General features: G+C 44.6%; 1 pseudogene; it reads left to right on the top strand.

Moving 5' to 3' along the window:
* The first annotated feature begins 992 nt into the window (after positions 1–992).
* LOC129064663 (securin-like) lies at positions 993–8,876 on the top strand (annotated as a pseudogene).
* The last annotated feature ends 4,219 nt before the right edge of the window (positions 8,877–13,095 follow it).

The following is a 13,095-nucleotide window of genomic DNA, read 5'->3' as shown; positions in this document are numbered from 1 at the left end:
TGGGCAAGGCTGGGCACACTGATGATTTTCTGACAGTGGCCAGAACCCAGCGCTCTGTTGAAGATAGAAGGGAATGCTGATAAGCCACCGAAGATGGTGGTGAAGGAGAATTCATTCCTGCTAACACGTGGGTCCTGACCCAGCAACTGCACTCACTCCACGGCCAGAGCCCCAGGGGGCCGGAAGAGGGCCCCGATTTAGCCCTCCAAGCTCTCCAACGCCAGAACTGCCCAAGGCCTTCCGCATATACTTACTGACATTTAAATGGAAACTCATTTAGGATTTCACCCAGGGCTGACAGGTGTGCTTGTGCTGAGCGTGGTGATAACACCCCGGGGCTGTGCAGGGCCCAACCAGTGACGCACCAACAACGGCCTGGGGTCATGCAGGAGAGCCAGGTGGTTGACTGCGTGTCCCCAGGGAGTGGCCCTATTTTGCAATAGTCTGAGCTTGATCATCAAATGTAGAGGTTTGGCCATCTCCTTTGTGAAGAGGCTGGAGACCTCTCTTCGGGACACCCCACCCTAGCTGTGCTCACACAGGCTCTGTGATTCAAAATGAGAACGACAGCAGCCTCGCAGGGTCGACAACCTGGGTTGGGACACCGGACAACACGTTCTCCCTGGGCAATGCTGAGACAGGCACCGAAGACACAGACCCCATGATGCTTACGGCTCTGTGGTCGACTCTCCCTTGTCTGACGGCTGTACCTTTAGAGATGAAGAAACATTTCTAAGTCCCCAGTATTACCGAGTCCCACAAGGCTGGGGGAGGGGGGCAGCCTCTCTTGGGTGAGTTTGCAGATCTTGTGAGCAAGTTTTATAGCTGGACTCACAGGGTGGCAGCCCTAATTCCAAATTCTTTGGGGAGCTTCGTATTTGGCAGCTCCCAAATGTGAAGGTGCTCCCGAGGCTTGTAAGCCCGGGTGCCTTGTCCCGCTGTTCGCCAGCCCCCGGACACACGTGCCCTCTCCTCGTTCCGCATGTTCACGGATGTACACCCTCCGCCTGACCCCCGCATCCTCCACTGCGCAGCTCAAACAGGAAGCCTTTCCCGACCACCCGGCCATTCCTGAGCTCTCGTCCTCTGATAGTCCACAGTACTTAGAGATAATGGGACATAATTTAGCCACTAATTGGGTATTGGCTGGTATTGATCACTGTCTTCCTGTATGTCCTATTTCACCAACTAGACTCTAAGCCACTTAAGACTAGAAAATGTATTTCATATTTCTTCATCCCTCCTCTCCATGTCCAGGGCATGGAAAACATTTAAAGGTATTGGACAAAAAGGTGCATATTAAGTGTTTCTTTGATTCTTCAAATACCACCAGGCTTTCTATGCATCTCAAATCTGCTTCCCCCCGGGAAACCTTCCTCAAGCACTTTGTCTCACGCTGACTTCTCCTGCCTTCCGAACCGCGCATTATTGTCTGAGCCAGGCCTTTGTCACTCAGGTCTGCTCCATCTGAATGGAGCCTCCGGCTTAAACTATGGGAGTTCTGTCTGCACAGCTGCAGCAGGGTTTGGGTGATGGTGGCTCCCAGCCGAGGTGGCACCTGGTGAGACAAGGCCTCAGCCAGCGTTCGTTGTTGTGCTGAAGGTCACCCTTCCCCCCGAGAGGAAGTTGTCCCCCCAGCCTTGCCAGCATTGCCTTGGAGAGGCAGGCTTTCACGTAAGGTAGACCTGGGCGTGAGCCTGGGAGCTGTCATTGGTGCGGTGTCCCTGCAGCCAGCACCTCCCCTAAGCTCTCTAGGCCTCCATTTCCTCATCTGTAAATTGAGGGGGGGAGGGGTGTAAGACCACCACCATGCTGAGCTATTGTGGGTCTTAAGTGCCAACATGTACTGAGAGTATAAGCCATGCAGAACAGAAGTTACAAGCAGGGTCTTTGGAGTCAGATCACATGATCTCAGCCAAAAGACTCTAAACTGTAGTCTCCTTTTCTATAAAAAGGAGATAATCATGTGAACCTCATGAGCTTCTTGTGGGGATTATGCCAGATGATATTAGGTGCTTAAATGTTATTATTAATAGTGGCAGTGGTGGCATTAGCAGTGATATTAAAATACTGGTATCGTAGTAACTGGTGTGTGGAGAGAAATCTTCCACCAGGCCAAGGCCTATGGTCCCCTTGTTTCTCTCCCAGGTTCTCAGGCTAAGTCTTCTGGCCCCTTTGTCCACAGCTGCCATCTACATAGCTCAAAGCAGGGCTTGCAGCCTCATCCATCCAACTGAGGATGGCAAATATTTGGACAAAAATGTTACATTGTTGCTGACGTATACTGTGTAGTTAGGCTTACAAGGGTTGTTCGTACTGAACTGGTACAGACTTTTTGTGTCTGAACTTGTACAGACTTTTTGTGTTGTTTTTTTCCTAAATAATACAGTATAACGGCTCCCTACATAGCATTTACATGGTATTAGGTAGTACAAGGAAGCTAAAGATGATTTAAAGTGTAGGGGAGGATGTGCATGGGTTATATGAAAATACCTCACCAGTTTGTACAATATAAGGGACTTGAGCACCTGCGGATTTCGGTGTCCGTAGGCGCTCCTGGACCCAATTGCCCAGATACCAAGGGACGACTGTCCTACATCTCAAGGCAGACCTAGGGAAGCAGAGGCCTCGGCACCGGACTTACACCGTCCTCTCTCAGCCCCACACATCCTAATGTCTCCTTAATCCTACACAGGACCTGTGATAAATTCTCCTGGAGGTTGGCATGTAACAAATTGTAGCCTGACAAAATCTGCAAGACTCTTCCTTTAGCAGAAGTTGTGATGCTGCCGAGGAATCCTATGCTAAGGGTGAAATTCACTCTCCGCCTTGCAAAGCACTGTATGATCTGCATTTGCAGGACCTTGGTTGGGCACGTTCAATCCTGTGGCCCCCGAACGTTTCATGTGCAGGCTGGCAGCTCCTCTCATCTGTGCTCGATGGTGCGGGGAATTCCTCCCAGGGCAGCCGCCTGCCACCCTTTGGTCCTGAACTTGATGCTAGAATGCTCTCTGACCTCCCGGTCCTTTACCATGTGCAGCCGTCACTGGAATCTATAAATTATGGCTCTGCACTCAGAGCCCTGGGCAAGTTGAGCCCTTCAGTACATTTAACTTCTAAAGTTCTCCCTTCGGATTCTGTCACTTACGGTATATTACTCAATTACCACCTATACCGTTTAGGTAGTGATTTCAGTGCAGGTGCCATAATTTACTCCTTCAAGGCGGCTGCTTTTTGGTGCTGGTGAAATCCATGGTATTCCCACCTAATTGTACTGGCTGGAATTTGTGGGCAGCCTCCAGGTGAAAGGAGAAGGTATAAATGTGCAGCGTTGCTCTTCTTCGTTTTTCCTGTAGCTCGTTCTCACCCCTTTCGATTTCAGAAAATCTTGACCATGTCAAGGTGCCAGGGGCACAGCTGGAAAACTGCAAAGAGGCAACGAGGACTTAGGAGGAAGAAGCAAGTTCAGATGTAACACAGGATGATTCTAGAAGCTTTGCCATGGCTAGACAGAACGTACTGCAAACCTCGAGGAAAGGCTCATGAAGAAAAGCAGCACACACTTGTGAAAGCCACCATTAGCTGACAGAGGGAGAGAGAGAAAGAGAATATTAAAACCAACGACACCTCTAAATGTATTTACATTTGCCTGTGAAGTACAGGCACTCCCAGAAGCAGCTATGGAGGTGCTCAGAGGTACAGGGTAACAGTTGCTGCTTCCAGAGGCTTCTTGAGGCTAGGAACACATCGCCGATACTCAGATTCAGGCTTGGAAGAGGTGTTGGGGGAGACTGATTTAGGAGGCCTGGGTTGGGGCCCCCATCCTGAATTTTAACAGACACCCCAGGAAGCTCTGAGGCAGGCGGTTTGCATGCCACACCTGGAGAAACTCTAAAGTAGATGACTCCAGGATTTTTCAGCTGGGCATAGTATATACACTATCTCTAAACACTCAATTCTTTGTGTATTTTATACATTCATAGCCTCTGTGTACACACGCGGGGATAGACCACACCATCTGTCTCTCTATTCTGTGTATGGATTCCACATGTGTCTCATTTACAATAGAACAACTGAATTTATAAGCTTTTGGTAAAATCAAATAAATACAGTGTATGGATTTGAGTACTTTCTTTCCTTACTTGGCCCAGAGGAAGAACTTGATTTGTAAAGGATGACCAGAATCACAAACACAAGTCCACCTCTTGAGAACTAAACCCAGCAATGTCTACGTGCTTGACTTCGGGTTCCGTTTCAGACAATGCGAGGATCTTAACTTTGCTGTTCTGAAGGCTTCTCTGTCCTTTCAGCCTCAAGCCTGAGTTTCGACCTCCAGAGTCTGCTGCCTTGTGGGGGTCTCGGGCCCCCGGCAGCCCTTAGAGCCATGCCTGCCCTGCTGTGCCCTGTGCACGGGGAGCTGAGTCTTCTCTCTGTTGGTCTCTCACCTTCAGCGGTGGCAAGTAAGTGTCAGCGCATGAGCCGGTCATGAGGGTTTGGTACAGGCTGCCCAAGGTGTGGGTAGAGCAGGTTCTGAGGCTCTGGGTGGGCCTCAGATGGAGGAGTGGGATCTGGGTCCCTCGGGGGACACGGGGGGTCGCTTTTGTGTCACTTATTTGTCAGTCCGGCCTGGGTTTTCTCTTTCAAAGACATGTTCTCTTTTATACATAATTTTAGAACTGGAAGAACATTTGTTGTTGTTGTTGTTTTTTTTGTTCTTTTTAAGATTCCACATGTAAGTGATACTGTGCAGTATTTGTCCTTCTCTGTCCAGCTAATTTCACTTAGCATAATGCCCTCCAGCTTCATGCATGTTGTTGCGGATGGCGGGATTTCTGTATTTTTAATATTCCATTGTGTGTATGGGGGGGGAATACATATGTGTATATATGTACGTGTGTGTGTATATAAATATATCACATTTTCTTTACCCATTCATCTTAGATGAATACTTCAGTTGTTTCCACATCTTAGCTAATGTGAATAATATTGCAATATACACGAGAGTGCAGACATCTTTTCAAGGCAGTGATTTCATTTCTTTTGGATGTACACCCAGAAGCTGGGTTGCTGGATCATATGGTAGTTCTGTTTTTAATTTTTTGAGGAACCTCCATACTGTTTTCCATGGCGGCTGTTCCAGTTTACATTCATACCAACGGTGTATAAGGATTCCTTTCTTCCACATCCTCGCCAACATTTATCATCTCTTCTCTTTTTGACAATAGCCATCCTGACAGGCATGAGGTGATACCTTATTGTGGTTTTGATTTGCATTTCTCTGATAAGTAGTGATGCTGATCACCTACCTTTTCATGTACTTGTTGGACATTTGTATATATCCCCTTTGAAAAAATGTCTACTCAGGTCCTCTGCCAATTTTTAATTAGATTATTTGGTTTTATACTATTGAGTTGCATGAGTTTCTCATATCATTTAGATAATAGCCTCTCATCAAATATATGGTGGCAAATACTTTCCCCCCCATTCCATAGGTTGCCTTTTCATTTTATTGATTGTTTTCTTTGCTGTACAAAAGCCTTTGAGTTTGATGTAGTCCCACTTGTTTATTTTTTCTTTTGTTGCCTATGCTTTCAGTATCATATTAAAAACAAAAAACAAAAAAAACCATTGCCAAGACCAAAGTCAAAGAGCTTTTTCTTTATGTTTTCTTCTAGGAGTTTTATAAGGCCCCCCCCCCCCATCCTGCCCAGGTCTTACATTTAAGCCTTTAATCCATTTCAAGTTAATTTTTGTGAATGATGTAATTGGCATTCTCAAGGCTTTGGTAGCTTATCAGAGATGCTCAACACTAGTTGGATTCTTTCTTTCACGTTCTAATCAATATATAGAGTTGCCAAGTTTGCTGATTCTAAAGTTATATATACTCACAAACTGACATGCAACAAACAGCCTTTACCCCCATGAAGTGTAGGCCTCGTCCTTCAACTGGGGGGAACGCAATGGAAACAATTTTCCCTAGAGCTTGCTGTTCGCTCTTATGATTCATTGGCTTTATTAGAGGTGGTGGGGGGAGAAGAGAGAGATTGAATAAAACAGAAATAAATATTACACATATCCAGCATTGTCCTTTTTGATTTCAGAAGAGCTAATTTAGTGGTCAGAATCCAGGTGATAGGAGAGGAGGGTAGCAAGAAAGACAGAAAGGAAGGGAAGGTAGTTATAAGTGGGTGGAGCTGAGAGATGCTATGTGTCATCGGTAGTGATACTGTTCTCATAGCATTTCTGTTGCATTGTTTTATCGTGGAGAAGAATCAATAAAAACATAAGGCTCAAGGTTTTTAATTTAGTGAATTTCATCTAGGACCAAATATGTCTGACAGTAGCCTGCCTTTTTAAAATGCAAACACTATGCACAGATTTATTAATTTTCATGTTATGAATATTTAAATAAGGCTATCCCAATGGAATCATTTACAAAGAACTAATGCACTTACATTTTTAATGAAATGAATAGTCAACCATTAAAAATAAAATATTGATATGAATTGTTAGACTAATTGATTGGGGAAGAAAGTTATTGTGTAAGCAGAGATTTAAGAAAAATGAATAAAAATCAAACTACTCAATTATTGTTAGCCCTCGGCATTAAGGAAGAATCTGTCCAATATATTTCTTTTTGTTATGAACAACTGTTTTCTTAAAATGTTTAAATAAAATTATCATTGTAAATTAAGCATCAGGTAGGAAATGTGAGTCAAAATATAATGGAATCTTCAGCAGCAGTACTTGCCAGGAACTGCTTAGTTCCTGCCACAAAATATGGGCGCAGGGAGGTGAAGTAATTTCCTTTATAATTTAGACTTCAGCCTTGCTATTTTTCGTGGATTCAATATAAAATACAATAACTTAAACTGAAGACATCTCCCCTGAATTCCAGGATACCTGTGCTCTTATCAAGATGTGAATTACATTTATTCACATTTATTTTAAGTCACTTTAAAGATTACTAGTTTAAAAACCTTTTGAAGTCTTTTTTTTTTTAAGTGCAAGAATTATCATGTAAAGCAAACCCTGGCATTCCTTCTTCTAAGTATAATTGTCTGTGTTTGATTGCCTTAAAGTAAAGCATACCATTCTTTGAGTTAAAGGTTTAGGCTTAATTACTGGAGGCTGCTCAGTTCTCAAATTCTGTTTTAGCAGCTGAATCCATAAATGAAGAGCACAGATTTCACTGCCACCCTACGTGCAGTTAGGAGTAAGCGGATAAACAGAAAAGGCAAAAAGAGTTATAACTCATTCAAGAGAAGATTGAGTTCAGACTCCTTGCTGAAGACCTCTTATTCGGCTGTTTGATGAGGAAGGCGTATGTGGATTCAGCAAAACACAAGGCCTAGCATGGTAGGTACCAGGAGCTCAAAAAACAACAAGAAAAAAATGGAGGAAGTGAATTGTTGGCATTTTGTTGAGATAGACGAGAGGAGTGAGAGAATTGAAGATACTCAAGAGAAAATGGTTAAAGGGATGCAGTAGAGAAGGGAAGCGAAGGGAGCAGGGGGATCTGCAAAGAGCCAGGTATGGGAGAAGCGAAACAGTGGACCAAGTGAGGGAGAAAAGACCCAGAATCAGGCTATGAGTATCGTTTGGTGCAGTGCTTCTCATGCATAAAAATCTTCTAGGGAGCTTGTTAAAATGCAGATTCTGAGTCAGTTCTCCATTAATGTCACCATAGCTAACTAGTTATTAATAAGAGAGCAAAGGGAATTAGACATTGAGCTTAACAAACTAGGGGGTATGAGCCTGTTTGCTTCACCGGAAATCTACGGTTTCATACCCTAGGGGACCATAGTATTGCCCTCCAAGGATCAGAACTCCTCTCTTCCCCCTCTGGTACTGGAATGCTTGGGGAACAGGGGAGGTAAGCACATGTGCAAAAGAAGTCAAAATGGTGCAGGAGATGGGGCTTGACCATAGAGGCCTGTCAGTCTAACCTGAAAAAAGGATCGTTGGCTAAGGGGTGGGCTCATCAGAAGCCTGCAAAAGCATGGGAAGTTGATTGGTTATTTTGAAAAAGCCTCTAGTCTTTCTCAATCCCAAGATATATAATCCTAGGGGAGCAAAGACTCTCTCTCTCTCTCTCTCTCTCTCTTTCTTTCTCTTTCTCTGTCCCCCCTCCCCCATCCATCCCTCCTCCCTCCCTCCCTCCCTTTCTCCCCCTCCCTCCCTCAGTGATCCGCACTTGCCCCGTTTGTGCGTTCTTTCTCTCACCCAGGAGCACCAAGCTCCCAGAAGATAACCAGGTCAGTGTTGCCTGAGTTTGACTGCTGATCCCAACCTAATCCAGGAAAATGGAGAATCAGGGGCCTGTGTGGCTCCTGAGCATGGACCGAAGCTGGGGTCCAGGCCTTCAGTCGAAGCTTTAGGTGGGAGATTGCAGGTTTCAACACCGCATGTTGGCAATATTTGTGGCTCCACCAGCCCGACCTAATGCTGCCAGAATGGCTTTGGGAACTGTCAGCAGAGCCACGGAAAAGCCAGTAAGTAAAGGCTACTGGACCCCTGAAACAAAAACAAACTTCCTTGCCAAGAAGATGACCAAGGAGACTGTTAAAGCAAAAAGCCCTGTTCCTGCCTCAGAGGACACCTACCCAGAAACAGAAAAATTCTTTCCCTTCAATCCTCTAGATTTTGAGAGTTTCGGCCGCCTGAAGAGCAGCAGGTGACGTTCCTCCCCTTGACCCGCGTGCCTCTCGTGCTTCCCTGTGGGAGAGGTAACGTGAGCCGCTGCTACCTGGGCTGCCGCACCCCTGAAGATGCCCTCCACGCCGTGGGAGTCGAGTCAGTTGCCAGCTCCCTCAAATACCCTATCCACCCTGGTTGTTGAACTGCCACCTGTTTGCTATGACTTAGATATTTAAGTTTCTTAACACTTTATAGTTTGTGTGTATGCATCAGTGGTTTGCATAAAGTAATTCTTTATTTAAAAAAAAAAAATTAGGCCAGTGCTGCTGACCCAGACCACAGGTTGAGCAGCAAGATTAGAGGATCCCATTTTCATCTGAGGGAATGTGAAGAATGTCTGTGCCAAAGAATGAATTATTTATTAAGTACCTGTTGTGTACCTAGCAATCTGCTAAGTACTCTGAAGAGTTTAAAAGAAGATGAGAACCCCCTTGTGCAGGAGCTTAGAGTCTTACAGAGGAGATAAGACATGCAAACACAAACCCACTAGAGTAAAACAGAAGAGTCTGTGTGTTAGAGAGCCTACTCAGGAAGACAGAAGGGCCTGTCTCAGCGGACAGGCAGAAGAGAGGGGCGGGGCCTCGAAGTGACATGAAAACAGAGGGGAAGAGTGTGGGACGCAGGTGCGAGGCGCTGCAGAGGCCTCTGCGGGCCTTATTACCCTACCGCAACCCCGTACGGGGATCATCTATGGGCTTGGAAGGCCAAGTGCTGTGGCTGGATCTGAGTTCAGATGAAAAGGCAGGTGTGTCTCCTGAGCACCCAGCACATGACTGGACACTGTAATGGGCGTTCAGTAAGTGACTGGCTCCGCGTTGGAGCATTCGGTGAACCACAGAGCAGCTATCGTGCATGTTCTAACACACTCTGCTATAAGCATTCAGGTTCTAAAGATGAGGGGAAAGATGGATTCCCATTTTAACAGTGGGAAGAAAGCATAAATAATCATTGTAGCATAACAATCTACTTAAGATAATCATGTCTTATTTGCTTTTCCTGCTCAATGGAACAACCGAAAAAGAAAACCATTGAAGATGACATTTTCCTTTTCATTCTCTTTTTTGAAGAACAATCACGTGTTTGTGTTGAGGGTCAGGCTCTCTGGGTTGTCGAGGCCTTGAGAAGCAGACCTTGCCTGGCTTTGGGAAGGTGTGACCAGCTCTAGGTTATGCTGGAGTTGATCTCTTGTACCCACACGTCCTGGAGCTCAGTCACGTGATCACATGATGTAAAGCAACGATAAACTTCGGTGTCTTGGTAACGCACCCAGGGCCAGGAGCAATGCGTATTTCTGGAAAGAGAAGACTCTCCCAGGAAGGATTGACATGTGGGTGGGCCTTGAATGGCAAGGAGGAAGCTGCCAGGTGACCCAGGGGTAAGGACTCCTAGAAGGAGGTGGCGGCTGCCGCAGAGCTGTGATGAAATCCCCACGTTAGGAAAATAATGTCCCGTGGATTTTACTTATAACCTGAGGCACATGAAGGGCTATGACAGGAGGGGAATGTGGGAAGGCAGAATGAACACAAACTAAGAAACCTTGAACCTTGGGTGGAAGAGTTTAGATCCAATCCTTATTAGATGGAGGGGTTCAATCATGGCTTTTCCATCTTGCCTGGATAAAATCTGATTGTACACACATGATACTGGCAATTGGACCTAAATTTGCACTTTCTAGTCCTCTAGAAGATCTTCGTCCTCACTCAGCTTCTTCCAGGGGTTGTATTCTGGAGGAATAAATGGAGGCAAGTAAACCACAGGTGATTTGTGAGTTCATTACTAACATGCTGCATAGTTTTTGTCAAGGGGCAACTTCCCTGGACCTCAGTTTCGCCTGCTGCATTAGGAGTGATGCTCAGTTGGCCCAATGAACTTAGAAGTTCTCACAGTGATCCTTCTTGAGCGGTTCTTGTGTGCCACTCAAGACCAGCTGGAGGACTAGGTAGGTAGGCAGTGCGTACCCAATCCTCCAGCTGCCTAATGAGATGAGTTCTGTTTTCAGCCCTTTTACAGTTGAAGAAATCAAGGCTCAAAGCTTTTAAGTCGTTGGCATCAGGATACAAGTGGCTAATAATCAGCAAAGCTTATCCCAAGCCTGTCTGATTCCAAATTCTTAACTTAAACCCAATTCTGCAGCTTTTCTCCAAGAAGGTTATTTTTAAACCATCACCATCTCAAAGAAAACCTCAGACTCAAATTTGTCTCAGAGTACTTTTAGGACATGACTTCATAATCCACACACTGCTGGGAAGGAACACAGAATCATCTGATGCTGACTAGAAGGACCTTATAACACATTTGGTTCACTCTCCTCTCTACACAAGAGGCGATGCATGCAACCAGGCTGTGGACCCCAACTCACAAAGCTGGGCCTAGTAATAGCTGGTCCTATTATATTTTAATATGTTTCAAGTGCAGTGTATTGAATAGGAGAGCTGATTTTCTGCACTCACTAGTTTCTATTTCTTTAGAGTCAAGAGCCATTTTCTGGCTTCCTTTATACTTGCATTTCACAGTGACATAGAAAAATAAATGTCTTAGGGACTTGGAGAGGCCCAGGGTCAGGCAGGTCTCTCTCGAAGCTGATTGACAGTTCCCAACAAAGATCTGAGTGCAAATGTTTCCTGGGAGGAGTTTGGGCATGTGTTGCATTGGGGAAAGTGTTAGAAAACAGTTTCTCATTATTCAAATAGATATGATATTCTTTAACAGAAAAAAAATGGTGATATTGAGTCATAAAATATGCTTGAGATTAAGACCAAAACACTATCAAGAGTCTTAAAACTATTCATACTCTTTAATTTAGTAACTCATTTCTATGAATGCATTTCAAGGGAAAAAAAATCTGAAATTCACAGAGATATATGGACATGAATGTGCATCTCAGCGTTACTCATAAAATATTTTTTAAAAAGAATAAAACTAAAAACAACCTAACTTATACCTCCGAACAAGGCCTACAACACAGAATATTATGAAGCCACTAAATAGTATTCATAAATGAATTCAATGACAGGAGGAAATGTTTATTGTACAATCTTAAGTGGGGGAAAAAATGATGAAAACAATATAAATAGCGTGACCTCAAAAATGTAAAAAAAAAAAAAAAACATGAAAAGTGGAGACTGCACCAAAATGCTAACGGAGTTTCTCCATGGGAAGGGTAAAATGATAAGGATTAAGAATGATCCTACCTTTTTTCCCTAAGCTTATCATAGTTTTCCAATTTTTATACAAGAGAATATATTTCTTGTATAATTAAGAAACAAACTTTTAAGAAAGAGGCACTGAAAATTTTGTGTAAGTAACGAAAATGGTCTCTCATGAAACCCCTGTTTCATTTTCTGTTTAGAGCTGCCACCCCTGCTTGGCACAAAGCCGTATATTAGGACTCTGAATGGACAAGGGTAGTTTCGGCAGCGCTGGGAACTGGTGGGGAAGGCCCTTCCCGGAGCTGCGGCTCAGAAGGGAAACCCGTCTTCTGAGACACAAGATGGCAGACAGGAGTGGGCATCAGGCAGGTGGGTGTCTTGCCTTAGGACTGATTTTCACTGGAGAGATAAAAGATCTTTAAATAACTAGTCAACCCCCTAAATTCCCTCCAGTTTTATTGAGATATGATTGATATAACCATGTACAAGTTTAGGGTGTACTGCATGTTGATTTGATATATTTACATACTATAAAATGATTACCACCACTGCATTAGCTAACATCTATCAACTACCTCACGTTATCAAACCGGATGATATTCGTGGTGCCTATCACCTACCAGACCCAATAAGCAGAAATGGGGATTGAATCTTCATGGGAGTCTTTATTCAGGTGGTCGACGATCTGAGAAGACAGCAGGTTTGCACTCTAACAGAGTTCCATTTTAAACTGACCCTTTTTATAAGGAGAAGAAAAGTGTAGGTAAGGGGTTTGGAATTCAGGAAAAGAGTTAATCAGATAAAAGCTGCAGCATTCTTTCATCTGTCCCGGGCAGTAGGCATCTCACCCTGGAGGACAATGGCTCAGATACCATCTTGATGGCTGGAGACCTCCTGAGGCACAAACGTGAAACTGCTCTCGATCTCCTGGAGTCAAGGTGGGTCATACCTTCAGTTTCTGAAACAATAGCTTTTTACGTAAATTGATTACTAAGCTATTACCTGAAGTGAAAATTTGTCCAACACTTGAGTCCCCCATCAATTCCAGATGAGAGAGCTGAGCCCAACGAGATGGAGTGACTCTGTAATGACCACGCAGTGAACAACCAAGGCTCCCGGCTCCCAGTCCATTTGGTCCCACTGTCCAAGCGTCCTCCCTGGCTTTGCAAGAAATGTCTGGTGCTTGAAATAGTCACCTGCAGTTTATTATTATAATGGAAACTGTGAGTTTTCCCTGTTCCTCTAC

This window comes from Pteronotus mesoamericanus, unplaced genomic scaffold (assembly GCF_021234165.1).
Source record: "Pteronotus mesoamericanus isolate MK-2021 breed Mesoamerican mustached bat unplaced genomic scaffold, CSHL_Meso_final contig_169, whole genome shotgun sequence".
NCBI lineage: Eukaryota > Metazoa > Chordata > Mammalia > Chiroptera > Mormoopidae > Pteronotus > Pteronotus mesoamericanus.
Note: the sequence above shows the minus strand (reverse complement) of the source record. Positions and strands in the feature narration are given on the sequence as shown.